Here is a 14,619-nt window from a genome sequence, read left to right as displayed (position 1 = left end):
CCTTTTGCGCACAAATGCAGGTTGCCCACACCACCGGATTGCCCTACAATCCTCAAGGACAAGGTATAGTGGAAAGAGCTAATAGAAGCATAAAAGAAATGCTTCAAAAACAAAAAGGGGGAGTTGCTGAGTCCGCATCCCCCAGGGAAAGACTTTCTCTTGCGCTCTTTACCCTTAATTTTTTAATTCTAAATGACAACGATCAGTCTGCCGCAGATCGGCATATGACAAGAGACTCCATGGATACTAAAGACATGGTTATGTGGAAGGATGTTATTAATAATAAATGGTATGGACCGGATCCGGTAATAACGAGATCCAGGGGAGCTGTTTGTGTTTTTCCACAGAGTCAAGAAGTACCTCACTGGGTGCCAACGAGACTGACCAGGCCGGTGGAGACTGCAGAAAAACCCCCTCTTGAAGATACAGCTGATCTTCTTGCTGTTAGCAACAGTGCTAATAGCAATCCCTGTGATAGCTAAACCAATGATGCTGTGGGCTGTTACAATTTACTGACTGGATTGCCTCTGTGGTGTCCTTTGTCAAAGAGCGGGTGGGAGTCGGAATGTTTTTAGCCTGCTGCTTGGGGGGATGCGTGGTCTGCCTATGGTTGGTCTGTCGCCTTCGAGCCCAAACCAGAAGGGACAAGGTTGTTATCTTGCAAGCATTAGCCGCTTTGGAGAGTGGATCCTCACCCCAGATCTGGCTGTCGGCCCTAAGAGGCAGTTAAGCCTTACCATTCTGCATAGCCTTAGCACCCCGAGGGATCAGGGGATCCCATTGCACGAGGACAGGTATGCAATTTGCAATTTGGGACAGGTTGCCAGGCAAGTGCACTGCACTTGAGGGTACCATCTCCTCAAGAAGAGCATGCTGGGTAGCAAGTGGACTGATGCCCAAGATCCCACCTCTGCAAAGAAGGCATCGGACGGACCTGGTCATCACTGGGGAAGGCGCCCCTCAGGCGAAGGCCAGTGCAAGGTCCTCTCATTAATGTCTTAGACAGAGGCCCAACCTCTACTCTTACCTGTTGCCATAAAACAAAGAAGGGGGAACTGTAGGGAGCCGAGGCGAGACTCCGCCCACTCCCTTGCAGTTTTGAGGATTACCACTCCAGACGGTGCTTGGCGGGACGCCTGGGCTGTGCGCGCGTGTGCGAGCCAGGTAGTGTCCCCAGCCAATCCCATGACACCTGGTGACGGTAAAAGGCAGGCGACCAACAATAGAAAGACCCGTGTTCCAATTCCCTATATAAGCGGCTGTATTTCGGGTGCACGCTCTCTCGCGCCCAAGCTCTCCTGCAACTAAAAGGCTCTCCAATAAAGCGTGATCTGAGAAGACTTCTGGTGTGGTGGTCGTTTTTCCTCGCTGGTCGAGTAGACGGTCACTACATGCAGGAAATTCACCAGATTTTTCTGACCAGTTCAACCATTGTGAAATCTTGGTGAAATACATGGACATCTCATTCCCACTTGCACTCAAAATCTCTGGTTAGGCAATTCTGACGAAGACCAGGAACAAGATGAAAAAGTGAGAAATGGTATCAATTGCAAGAAAAAAATGGAGTAGGATCCAAGCAAATTTATTCTTTGGGATGCTGAAATTAATCTGCTTACTATGGCTTGTAGACTACTTTCCTAAAAGGCCACCCAGATGAATACTAGGGATGAAGATGAGTATACCCCTCTTCATTGGGAAGCCTAGAGTGGCCACTTAGACTTTGTCCTGAGTTGGTAGCTCAAGGCAGATATTCATGCAATAACTCTGAATGGCTCACAACCCTGCACAGTGCTTATATGTGCCATAATACTAGAGTGGCTTCTTTCTTAATTCATCATGATGCAGATACCAATACCCAAACTAAAGGCCTCTTGATTGCCTTGCATCTTGCTGCTGGGAATATAAATAGAAAAGATACTCTGTTGAACCATTATATCAAACCAGGTCTGAAGATCAACTTGGAAGAAACTGCATTTAATATTGCCACAAAAGGATAAGTATGTATCACTACCTCTTTGAAGTTGTGGAAGGCTGTTCAAATTGTTCTCCTAAGTTGTAATGGTTTGGTTAAGTTTCTTAAATTTTAAAAATGCCAGTCCATCCTTTGTGTCCCTTAAATTTTTTTTCACAATACAAAGCAACAGCAATATCTTACTTTAAAAATTAATGGATTCCATGGTATTCTTTCAAGAGAATTGCCTGACTTTTATGTCAAAATGTATTAAAGAGTTGTTTGTATACATCTATAATGATTTCTGCAGTTTGTGATTTTTTAAAATCAGAAATAATTTTAACTTCTCTGTTGAAATGAATAGTATAGAAACTAAAGTTTTCCTTGTAGTTTTCTGAAAAAAAGTATGTCTGTGTTTGTATAATATCCATAATCTATTTCATTCGCTCCTAGATATAATACTTGGAATTCTACATTGTTATATAATGTATAGGTTCATTAATAAATGTGTCCTTTCAGACTGCATTCCATATAGAAGAAGTTTAAGATTTCTTTTTTTCCTAGGTCCTTATATTATTTTATTTCTTTGGGATAAAATTACAATGTTATCTAATTTCAAGTTTTGTAAAGGTTATGCTATGTAAAGGCCTTTCTAAGGTGAAGAATTAATACACTGATTTCAATCTAACCTTTAATTCTATAAATTACATGTATTGTTACACTTGTTTTTTTTTGTAATTTACTTTTTAATAACTGTTTTTCATTTCTTGCATCAGAAGAATGAAAAAATATGGAATATTTCACAAATTTTCATATCATCTTTGTGCATGTGCCATGTTAATCTCTGTATTGAAATTTGGGTAGACCTGCTTCTGAAGCATGTACTACCCTCTAAATTTAAGTACTTAATGATGCAATCTTTATACAGGCATCTATCCATGGTTCCCTATTTGTAACAAGGAACCCTTATTGTTCCTAAAAATGCTATTGATCTTATTTCTCTAAAATTCTGTGTATATTGGAAAAAACATATCGTTTGGTCGATTACTCACATTTACAATTTTTTGTCAATGTCTATTTTGTCATTTTCATTTTAAATTTAATCATACTTTGAAACCTTTTCAGCTAAGTCCAAAGGTGTTGGCTTTTCAAATACTTATTTATCAACTCAGTTAGCTTTGTAGAGCTAATGGATTCAAAGTAAGACTTGCTTAAGAGCTACTTCTAAACTTCTGCAGCTTAAAATTTCCCAAATGAGGTCTTGCTGGGACAAATGTCTACCTGAACCTTTACCCTTCTTCCATGTAGGAATAGACCAACCAGAATATCTTACCCTGACAGCATAGATTGTCTTACTGGAACAAAACTAATCTTAGTTACAAGGAATCATAGAGAGATGAACAGTTCAGACAGAAATTTTCAGAATGGAAGATATTTTATCAAAATATAAGTGTTTATTGTACTTATCATTTCAAAAGTAGCTAAAGCCAAGAAGGTGAAAAAATTGTTCATATGCATGATTACCTACTGTTCTAGCCTGTGCATCATCCAATCTGGCAGGAATTTACACTACTGATTTTCTATCACCAAATATTTCCATAGCTCCTGAAGAAGGCCATATGTTTCTCCTTGATATTAGGCCTGAAATTGGTAATGTTTTAATCATAGTGTTTCTTCTTGCCTCTAGGCTGTAAATCTACAAATGGTAAAGCTTTAAGTCTAACTCTACCAAAAACTGAGGTAGAGATAATGGAATAATACTTTAAAACAGAGTTGCTGGGGCTGGGAAGGTGGCTCAGTGGTAGAGCACTTGGTTTGCATGCTTGAGGCCCTGGGTTGGATTCCTCAGCACCACATAAGAAAAAAGCCGGAAGTGGCGCTGTGGCTCAAGTGGTAGAGTGCTAGCCTTGAGCTTAAGAGCTGAGGGACAACACCCAGGCCCAGAATTCAGGCCCCACGACCGGACCCAAAAAACCCCCCCAAAACAGAGTTGCTTTTGATTCCCTAACCACAACACAATAATGCAAAACAATTTTTATTTTATATGTACTTATATATTTTATATTTATATGTGCTGATTTTAAATTTTACACAGTGAATCTTTCTAGAAAATAATTGAAGACTCATCTCAATTTCTCATTTCCTACATTATTTCTGGACCCCAATTCCTTACAAGAATTAGCAGAAATCAATTGTGAAATGCAAGACAACTTAAAATGAAAGATGAGATCACAAAATCTGAGAGAAAGTACTGTAATTCAAACTTTCAATTTACTAATGACCAGCCCATATGAGTGAACAAAATCACAAATGAACAAGATTATTTTTAGTACCCCTCTCCTAATGATTAATGAAAGATTTCAGTGCAGCCAAAAAAATAGTTTCTGTAGGGCTGGGAAGGTGGCTCAGTGGTAGAGCACTTGCCTTGCATGCCTGAGGCCCTGGGTTCGATTCCTCAGCACCACATAAGCAAAAAGAAAAAAAGCCGGAAGTGGGGCTGTGGCTCAAGTGATAGAGCTCTAGCCTTGAGCTGAAGAGCTGAGGGACAGTGCCCAGGCCCAAAGATCAGTCCCCACGACTGGACTCCCCCCAAAAAATAGTTTCTGTTATGATAGATCCATAATTGGTCTACCAAGGCTAGGAATACTTGATTTAGAGGTCAAATATCATTTAGAAAAACATTAACTGTGAAGATCCTTAGTGCTTCAATACACGGGTATTTCAGTAAACTAGGTTCTGTAGTATAAAAAATGTTGTCATTCTCAAACCAATGATAACATACATTTAATCTCCTGGAAGTATATTCATTTTCAACTAAACTATTTAAAATCACATTTGCCAAAATAACCCTTGACAAGTAGATGATAGTGACATTACAATGTTTTCAAGTGTAGGGAGCAAGTTACAAGAGTTGATTTACGTACCCAGCACTAATACCAAACAAGTTAAACCATTCTTTAAAGTGTAGAAATAGTACCCCTCACAATTTGTGTTGTTTAGTGGGTGCCTTCCAGAAATGTGTTAAATAGATCAGCCTCCCATATTTCAAACCCAAATATTAGCTAACAAAGTAAATTTCATCAAATAAGAAGGTACATTTTAAAAAGTCACTAATAACTGCCCTATCATGTGTTGTTTTATGTTTTCCCAATCTGTCTAACATAGTAAGAAATATGATTTTAAATCTTGAATATGGGTACTGATGAGAGATGTGACAAACATAAAATCTGTCTTCTATTTCTGTCATATTCCTCTAAGAAGTAAATTTTAGTTTTCTTCTTTTCCAAAACTTATAGGTAGTAGAAAAAATTATCCTATGCAAAATAAAATAATCACACACCATTGTCCAAAGCTATTTATAAAAAAAACTGGTAGTTAGGAATAAATTCTAAGCCATTTTTAAACTTTCTTATTGATTAAAGATTAATCTTCCAAATGAATGAGAATAAAATCATGTCTAAGTGCTTAACATCTCCAGTCTTGCAAATTGTTATTGCAGATGAATGAATTATGGAAATATAAGCTGACAACAGTTCAAGTGTATGTGGGAGTGAAACTCCATGGAATGTATATAAACCTTTCAAAGTATTAACAGGCAGTTTAACAAAATGACTATCAGGAAATGGAACCCAGAGAGGAACAATAGTCAAGAAATAGAATGAATGAAAAATGGAACAAGGGGCAAGTACAGCTAGAATATGCAATGTACATATGTAATAAAGGAAGTGGTAAATCTGAACTAAATCTTGGAGAAAGGGTTGCTTGAGATTTATAGAAGGAGTGACTCTGATCCAGGAGCATTAGACAATTAGATGGACATATTTAATTGTAAAACACTTGCACAAACTTTTGAAATTCACTTAAAAACAACAATAAAACACACAAAAATCACAACCAAACAGCAATCTCTAGAGCGTATGAATATGCCCTTTAAAAATTTTAAGCAGTTAATGAAGGGCGGTCTTTGGAAAAGCAAAGAAAGCTGTTCAAAGAGGGAAGTTTTGGGTAGGGGAGAATTTTGAACAGACTTAAAAAGATTGTCTAAGGTTATAAATCACCTATATCTACTGCAAATATTTTCTTCTGCGAGTGCTCTTTGTCTGAACTGGATACTCCAGTCCTGAGGCACACTTGATAGCTTGTGAAGAAAGAATGGAAGAAGCAAGATCAAGAACCTATTACTCCACTGGAGAGAAAATAGTACTCTATGTTTTCTCTCAATCTCTTCACTACTCCATTTTCATACTTTTAATAACGTCATGTGATTTTGAAATTTCTTTCCTTCTTGGTTCTCACAAAATAATTGTTCAAAATAATTCATTAAATATTATTTGCCATTATTTTCTATCATGCTCTTTACTTGTTCAAGGGAGTCCATTAAACTTCCCCTTTTCATTTGGTTGCCACGAAAACCCAACAACTATGTTAATGAGGAACAACACTAATGCAAAACTTTGTCTCCAAAAATCCAGTCCAAGAACCTATAATCACAACTATTTGGCTATAATTTTTTTTCTTTTTTCTTTTACCTTGAAATTTTCTTGTGTCTAAAGTGCCCACAAAAATAATTACTCCACCACTTTTTGGTTCAATCACTTCTAACCTCAACGATATATTTTGCTAACAAGATATTTAGAGGAAACCTAAGAATACTCCACTATTATCTTCTCTCTTAAGACTTTTATCTTCTCTCTTAAGACTCTCCTTAGATACCATATCAGGAACAGTGAAGTTATTCTTTGCAAAATTATTTAAATAGATTATTTTCCTCTTGGTCTTGTATTTGCTCAACATGATGTATGGAGAAGAATAGAGTTAAATCACCGATTCCTTGCATGACATTGTCTGTTACAAAGGCAATATTTCTATGTCCTACTTCTATGTCCTCCTCTTAGCTCTTGCTTGATTTCCAATTAATCACAACTTCTTGGCTTCAAGTCTAGTGAAGCTGAAGGACTATAAGACGTCCCCCACTGCTACATCTTCATGGTTTCTCTTTGAAAACTCTTTTATTTGGAGGTGGAATTTATTGTCATGTCTTCGTTCAATTTGTTCTTCATTACACTGAGCCAAATAGGCTCTGTAAAATCACTTAAGGTAGCAAAAACATTAAGACAATCTATATCAAAAAGTTTTAGTCCCCTCCACTGCTGACACCAAAATGCTTAGCTAGGGTATGTAATAACGTGTTTTCTTACCTTTACAATTTGCTCAATTATTTTCTGATCCCCAAACTTTTTGGCTTATGTAATAAAAGAAATCTTCACTATCTCATGTTAATAGGGATATTATTTTTTAAACTACTATGAAATGTGAAATCATTGGTTTGAAGTATCCAATCAGATTTTTTTCTGTGTTTCAGTGCTTCACGTGCAAAGACATTGTGGAAAGTATTTAAAAAGAAAAGTGTAAACTCAATACGTTCTTTCATTGTGAAGGGCACTTTCTTCCTAAATATTTTGACTCAAATTATCTTTTTAAGAGAATTACTGTTTAGTAATTAAAGGTCAGTTCACAAATTGTGATGTCTTATTTAAAATAAAAACTTTGAATTTAAATTCCATTACAACCTTGTTTCATGCAGTAAGAGTATATTTCCTGGGTAAGGACAATTCTCATGGGAACCTACAGGATTTACAGCAAGGTTTGTGAGGTTTGTTTGTTTACTGTGAAAATGAGCCATCTTACCCACATTGCTCCTTCTCAGCTATGTCTCCATGAATTTCTTTGCATGAAAGCTTATTTTCTCAGGCAATTTTAAATTTTCTTAATAGGCTAAGTTAAAATTTTGAACAATTAAAATTCACCTGTCATAATTTTAAAACTATTTTGAAATTCCTTTATCAGAATTGCGAATTTACCAATGCTAATTCCACCTTTACCATCAAAAACAGTTAACATGTTGTTTTCATGATATAGTATCCATGAAACTATTATTTTCCAGTGACTTTGTTAGGCATATATATGAACATGATGCTGAGCAAAATGAACTCTAAGATATGGAAAGAGATATTTATTTGCAGTTGTTGTTTTTAATGTACTATGTGATTTCTATTTTCCTTGGGTTTTCCCCTATGGTTTATCTCCTACTGTGTTTCATTTTGGTACCCTGTGTATTGTGTATACATTTACCTTAATTAGGGAAGGGAAGAGGAACAACAAATGGCGAGACAAAGGACAAAAGGCAAACCAATGCAATAGCAATACTCAGAAGACAATATGTTGGAAATGTACATTACAACTTGTGAGGGGTTTTGGGGTGAAGGAAAACTGTGAGAAAAATGAGAGAGAGGATAATAAGTTTGAAAAGTTATGTATTCACTGCCTTACAATTGCTAACGCAGTGCACATCACTTTCACATTAAAATTAAATTTAAAATATAAGCTGCATGAAATAAAATTTCACTGTATTGGTATAGTAAATATTGTTCTTTATGTAGTAACTTTAAAAAAATCAGTACTATTTGGCATCTAATTTAAATGAATTACCCCTTCTTTATGGGAGGGCCATCAACTTGAATGTTATCCAACTAGACAATTTTTTCACAATATACTTGCCAATATTTTCAAAAAAGAATTAACTAGTACTTTCTCATACCAAAACCGAAAACCGTTTAATTCTATGGAAACCCAAAACTTTTAAAAGTAAATAAGTTGTTAAGAGGACAGAATATGTATGTTCTACAAAATTCCTATGACTAATAACTACTCACTTTCAAATTCTGAACATTCCATACCTGAGAGATTCAAAATAGTACCTGTTTCCATGTTATGTAATTCTGCAATAGATGCATTTTCCAATGGGGTGTTACAGATTGAGAAGTGAACAGAAAAATAGCCACATTCTGGTATAGGATAAAACTGTAAAGCATCGGTTATAATTAATTCTTCAAGAGTAAGCAATTGTTTATCAGATTGAGCTATTATTTCTATGACCATCAATCCCAAAATTTATGCCATAAAGTCACCCTAGACCAACAGTTTCCAACTTGTAGGGAATCAAGGATTACTTACTGGTGATCCACTTGCACTAGAAGCATGATTCTGAACTATTGCTTGCTGATTCTGAACTATTGCGTTGATGATTATATTCTCCAAGAAGAAAAAGTGAAATTTAATTGGTAGCAAAGGACTACTAATACATTTTGACTTCTCATTAGGCATCTTCATTCATCAAAATCACCTGACGACAATAGACAGGACTATTTTTAGATGAAAACAAGTGTCTTTCAAAAAACAAGAATTTAGGTAGTCATACAAAGAACTTCTATTTTACTGCTGCATTATACATTTTTTTCTAAGGTTGGATACCAACATTAGAAAGCTACTAGAAAGCTCTTAAAGCCCATATGTTGAATAGTGAGTTTTCTTACAATATAACATGGTATTTCCCAAATCATTCACATAGAAGGCATTGTTTCCTATTTTTTCATTCCTAGAAGAAGCTGCACATGAAGACACCACTGGTCCTCATTTTCAGTCTGTGCATTTGAATATGAAGGAAAATCTTTCCTCTGCTCTCTATCAATTTTCTACTCTCCATTTAGAATAATTTAGAATAGTAAAAATGAAAAAAGAGAAAATAAATCATGGTCAAAAATCATAAGCAGTAAATACACCATATTTTTCTGAACAGTTCAACCAATGTGAACTATTAGGGAAATACATGGACATCTCATTCCCACTGGCACTCAAAGTCTCTGGTTAGGCAATTCTGATGAAGACAAGGAACAAGATGAAAAAGTGAGGAATGGTATCAATTGCAAGAAAAAAATGGAGTAGGATCCAAACAAATTTCTTCTTTGGGATGCCGAAATTAATCGGCTTACTATGGTGCAGGGACTACTTTCCAAAAAGGCCACCCAGATGAATACTAGGGATAAGGATGAGTATAACCCTCTTCATCTGGAAGCCTAGAGTGGACAATTAGACATTGTCCATGAGTTGGTAGCTCAAGGCAGATATTCATTCAATAACTGTGAATGGCTGGACACCCCTGCACAGTGCTTATATGTGGAATAATACCAGAATGGCTTCTGTCTTACTTCATCATGATGCAGATACCAATCCCCAAACTAAAGGCCTCTTGACCCCTTTGCATCTTGCTGCTGGGAGTAGAAATAGCAAAGATACTCTGTATCTCCTTCTATTGAACCATTATATCAAACCAGGTCTGAAGAACGACTTGGAAGAAACTGCATTTGATATTGCCAAAAGGATAAGTATGTTTCACTACCTATTTGAAGTTGTGGAAAGCTGTACAAATTGTTCTCCTAAGTTGTAATGGTTTGGTTAAGTTTCTTAAATTTCAAAAATGCCAGTCCATCCTTTGTGTCCCTACAAATTTTTTTTCACAATACAAAGCAACAGCAATATCTTACTTTAAAATATCATGGAATCCATGGTATTCTTCCACGTGAATTGCCTGACTTTGTTGGCAAAATGTATTCAAGAGTTGTTTGTGTACATCTATAATGACTTCTGCAGAGTTTGTGAATTTTTTTAAATCATAAATAATTTTAACTTATCTGTTGAAATGAATAGTATAGGAACTAAAGATGTTCCTGGTGCTTTTCTGAAAAAAGTATATCTATGTTGGCATAATGTCCATAATCTATTTCATTCCCTCCTGGATATAATACTTTGAATTATACATTGTTATACAATGTATAGGTTCATTAATAAATGTGTCCTTTCAGATTGCATTCCATATAGAAGAAGTTTAAGATTCCTTTTTTTCTTAGGTCCTTATATTATTTTTTTTCTATGGGATAAAATGACAATGTTATCTAATTTCAAGTTTTGTAAAGCTTATGCTATGTAAAGGTCTTTCTAAGGTGAAGATTTAATACACTGATGTCAAACTAACAGTTATTTCTGTGAATTACATGTATTGTTACACTTGTATTTTTGTAATCAACTTTTTTTTTAGGGGGGGGGTCCGGTCGTTGTCCATAACTCTGGGCCTGGGCGCAGTCCCTCAACTCTTCAGCTCAAGGCTAGCGCTCTACCACTTGAGTCACAGAACCACTTCCTGTTTTTTTGTTTTTGCTTATGTGGTGCTGAAGAATCGAACCCAGGGCCTCATGCATGCAAGCAAGCCCTCTACCACTGAGCCACCTTCCCAGCCCCAACTTTTTAATAACTGTTTTTCATTTCTTGCATCAGAAGAATGAAAAATATGGAATACTTCACAAATTTTCATACCATCCTTGTGCAAGTGCCATGTTAATCTCTGTATTGTTGTAATTTGGGTAGACCTGCTGCTGAAGCATGGAGTATCCTCTTAATTTAAGTACTTAATGATGCAATCTTTATACAGGCATATATCCATGGTTGCCTATTTGTAACAAGGAACCCTTAATGTTCCTAAAAATGCTATTGATCTTATTTATCTAAAATTCTGTGTATAGTGGAAGAAACTTGTATCGTTTGGTCGATTGCTCCCATTTATAATTTTTTTTTATCAATGACTATTTTGTCATTTTCATTTTAAATTTGATCATACTTTTAAGCCTTTACAGCTAAATCCAAAGGTGATGGCTTTTCAGGTACTTATTTATCAACTCAGTTAGCTTTGTAGAGCTAATGGATTCAAAGTAAGCCTTGCTTAAGAGCTACTTCTAAACATCTGCAGCTTAAGATTTCCCAAATGAGGTCTTGCTGGGACAAATGTCTACGTGAACCTTTACCCTTCTTCCATATAGGAACAGACCAACCAGAATATCTTACCCTGACAGCATAGATTGTCTTACTGGAACAAAACTAATCTTAGTTACAAGGAATCATAGAGAGATGAACAGTTCGGACTGAATTGTTCAGAATGGAAGGTATTTTATTAAAATATAATTGCTTATTATACTTATCATTTCAAAAGTAGCTCAAGCCAAGAAGGTGAAAAAATTGTTCAAATGCATAATTACCTACTGTGCTGGCCTGTCTATCATCCAACCAGGCAGGAACTGACACTACTGACTTTGTATCACCAAATATTTCCATACCTCCTGGAGAAGTCCATACGTTTCTCCTCGATATTAAGCCTTAAATTGGTAATGTTTAATCACAGTGTTTCCTCTTGCCTCTAGGCTGTAAAGCAACAAATGGTAAAGCTTTAAGTCTAACTCTACCAAAAACGGAGGTAGAGATAATGGAATAACACTTTAAAACAGAGTTGGCTTTGATTCCCTCAGCACAACACAATAATGCAAAACAATTTTTATATTACATATACTTATATATTTTATATTTATATGTGCTGATTTTAAATTTCACACAGTGAACCTTAATAGAATTGATAATTAGACAAATATATTGACATTTATTCCCATAAATAGATTGGAATATAAATAATTAGGTTTAGAATATATACTAGAATATAAAAAGTATCAATGCAATATCTTCGTTATAAACTTGTGATACCTTCTATGTGTTGGTGGTCTTCTGAATTCACATTGCAAAATAACAGTATTGTTTTTGCTAATCTATAAGGGATTTTACTATGATGCTCTTTTTATTGTTTTAACTCGCTGGTCCCAAAATGTTTTTCTCCATATTTCTGAAGCATTCTTACTGATTATACCCAATTTTGCTGATATTATGTCTAAAAGCTATTATTCTTCTGCAGGACCCACGGGTCCTAGGATACTAGATCCCAGTTATCTGCATCATCATATAACAAGGGCAAGACTTCTCACATAGGCCCATGCCACATGCTAACAGAAAATAATTGAAGACTCATCTAAATTTCTCATTTCCTATAATATTTCAGGGCCCCAATTCCTTACAAGAATTAGTAGTAATCAATTGTAAAATGCAAAGCAACTTAAAATGAAAGGTGAAATCACAAAACCTGAGAGAAAGTACTGTAATTAAAACTTTCAATTTACAGATGACCAGCCCATATGAATGAACAAAATCAGAAATGAACAAGATTATTTTTAATACCCCTCTCCTACTGATTAATGAAAGATTTCAGTGCAGGAAAAACATAGTTTCTGGAATGATAGATCCATAATTGGTCTACCAAGGCAAGGAAACTTGATTTAGAGGTCAAATATAATTTAGAAAAAAACATTAACTGAGAAGATCCTTAGTGTAGAAGATCATTAAAGTGTAGAAAAAGTACCCCCCACCATTTGTGTTGTTCAGTAGGTGCCTTCCAGAAATGTGTTAAATAGATCAGCCTTCCATATTTCAAACCCAAATATTAGCTAATAGAGTAAATTTCATCAAATGAGAAGTTATATTTTTAAAAGTCACTAATAGTTGGCTTTTCATGTGTTGTTTATGTTTTCCCTATCTATCTACCATAGTAAGAAATATGACTTTAAGTCTTGAAAATGGGTACTGATGAGAGATGTGACAAACATAAAATCTGTCTTCTATTTCTATCATATTCTTCTAAGTATTAAATTTGTTTTCTTCTTTTCCAAAACTTATAGGTAGTAGAAAAATTATCCCATGTAAAATAAAATAATCATACACAACTGTACAAAGACATTTATAAAAACTGGTAGTTAGGAATAAATTCTAAGCCATATTAAAACTTTCTTGTTGACTAAAGATTAATCTTCCAAAAGAACGAGAATAAAATCATGTCTAAGAGCTTCACGTCTCCAGTCTTGCAAATTGTTATTGCAGATGAATGAATTATGGAAATATAAGCTGACATCAGTTCAAGTATATGTGGGATTGAAACTCCATGGAATGTATATAAAACTTTCAAAGTATTAACAGGCAGTTTAACAGAGTGACTATCAGGATATTGAAACCAGAGAGGAACAATAGTAAAGAAATAGAATGAATGAAAAACGGAACAAGGGGCAAGTACAGCTAGAATACTCAATGTACATATGTAATAAAGGAAGTGGTAAATCTGAACTACATCTTGGAGAAAGGGTTGGTTGAGAATGATAGAAGGAGAGACTCTGATCCAGAAGCATTAGACAATTAGATGGACATATTTAATTGTAACACACTTGAACAACCTTTTGAAATTCAGTTAAAAACACAACAACGAACAAAAACAAACAAAAATCACAACCAAACAGCGATCTGTAGAGAGTAAGAATATGACCCCTCAAAATTTTAAGCAGTTTATGAAGGGCAGTCTTTGGAAAAGCAAACAAGCTGTTCAAAGAGGGTAGTTTGGGGTAGGGGAGAATTTTGAACAGATTTAAAAAGATTGTCTAAGGTTATAAATCACCTATATCTACTGCATATATTTTCTTCTGCGAGTGCTCTTTGTCTGAACTGGTTACTCCAGTCCTGAGGCACACTTGATACCTTGTGAAGACAGAATGGAAGAAGCAAGATCAAGAAACTATAATTCCACTGGAGAAAAAACAGTCCTCTATGTCTTCTCTGAATCTCTTCACTACTCCATTTTCATACTTTTAATAACTTCAAGTGATTTTGAATTATATCTTTCCTTCTTTGTTCTTGCAAAGTAATTGTTCAAAATAATTCTTTAAATATTATTTGCCATTATTTTCTATCATGCTGCTTACTCGTCCAAGCGAGTCCATTAAACTTACCCTTTACATTTGGTTGCCATGAAAACCCAACAACTATGTTAATGAGGACCAATGTTAATGCAAAACTTTTGTCTCCAAAAAAACAGTCCAAGACCTATAATCACAAATATTTAGCTATAATTTTTTTCTTTT

At 35.3% G+C, this 14,619-nt stretch overlaps 2 pseudogenes; both read right to left on the bottom strand.

Annotated features, from left to right (window-relative positions):
- Positions 1-2,735: 2,735 nt before the first annotated feature.
- LOC138818374 (U6 spliceosomal RNA) lies at positions 2,736-2,832 on the bottom strand (annotated as a pseudogene).
- An 8,294-nt stretch (positions 2,833-11,126) lies between these two features.
- On the bottom strand, positions 11,127-11,226 carry LOC138818371 (U6 spliceosomal RNA; annotated as a pseudogene).
- Positions 11,227-14,619: the final 3,393 nt, after the last annotated feature.

This window comes from Dipodomys merriami, unplaced genomic scaffold (assembly GCF_024711535.1).
Source record: "Dipodomys merriami isolate MVZ:Mamm:240054 unplaced genomic scaffold, mDipMer1.0.p SCAF_746, whole genome shotgun sequence".
Taxonomy (NCBI): Eukaryota; Metazoa; Chordata; class Mammalia; order Rodentia; family Heteromyidae; genus Dipodomys; species Dipodomys merriami.
This window is presented reverse-complemented; position numbering and strand designations above follow the sequence as displayed.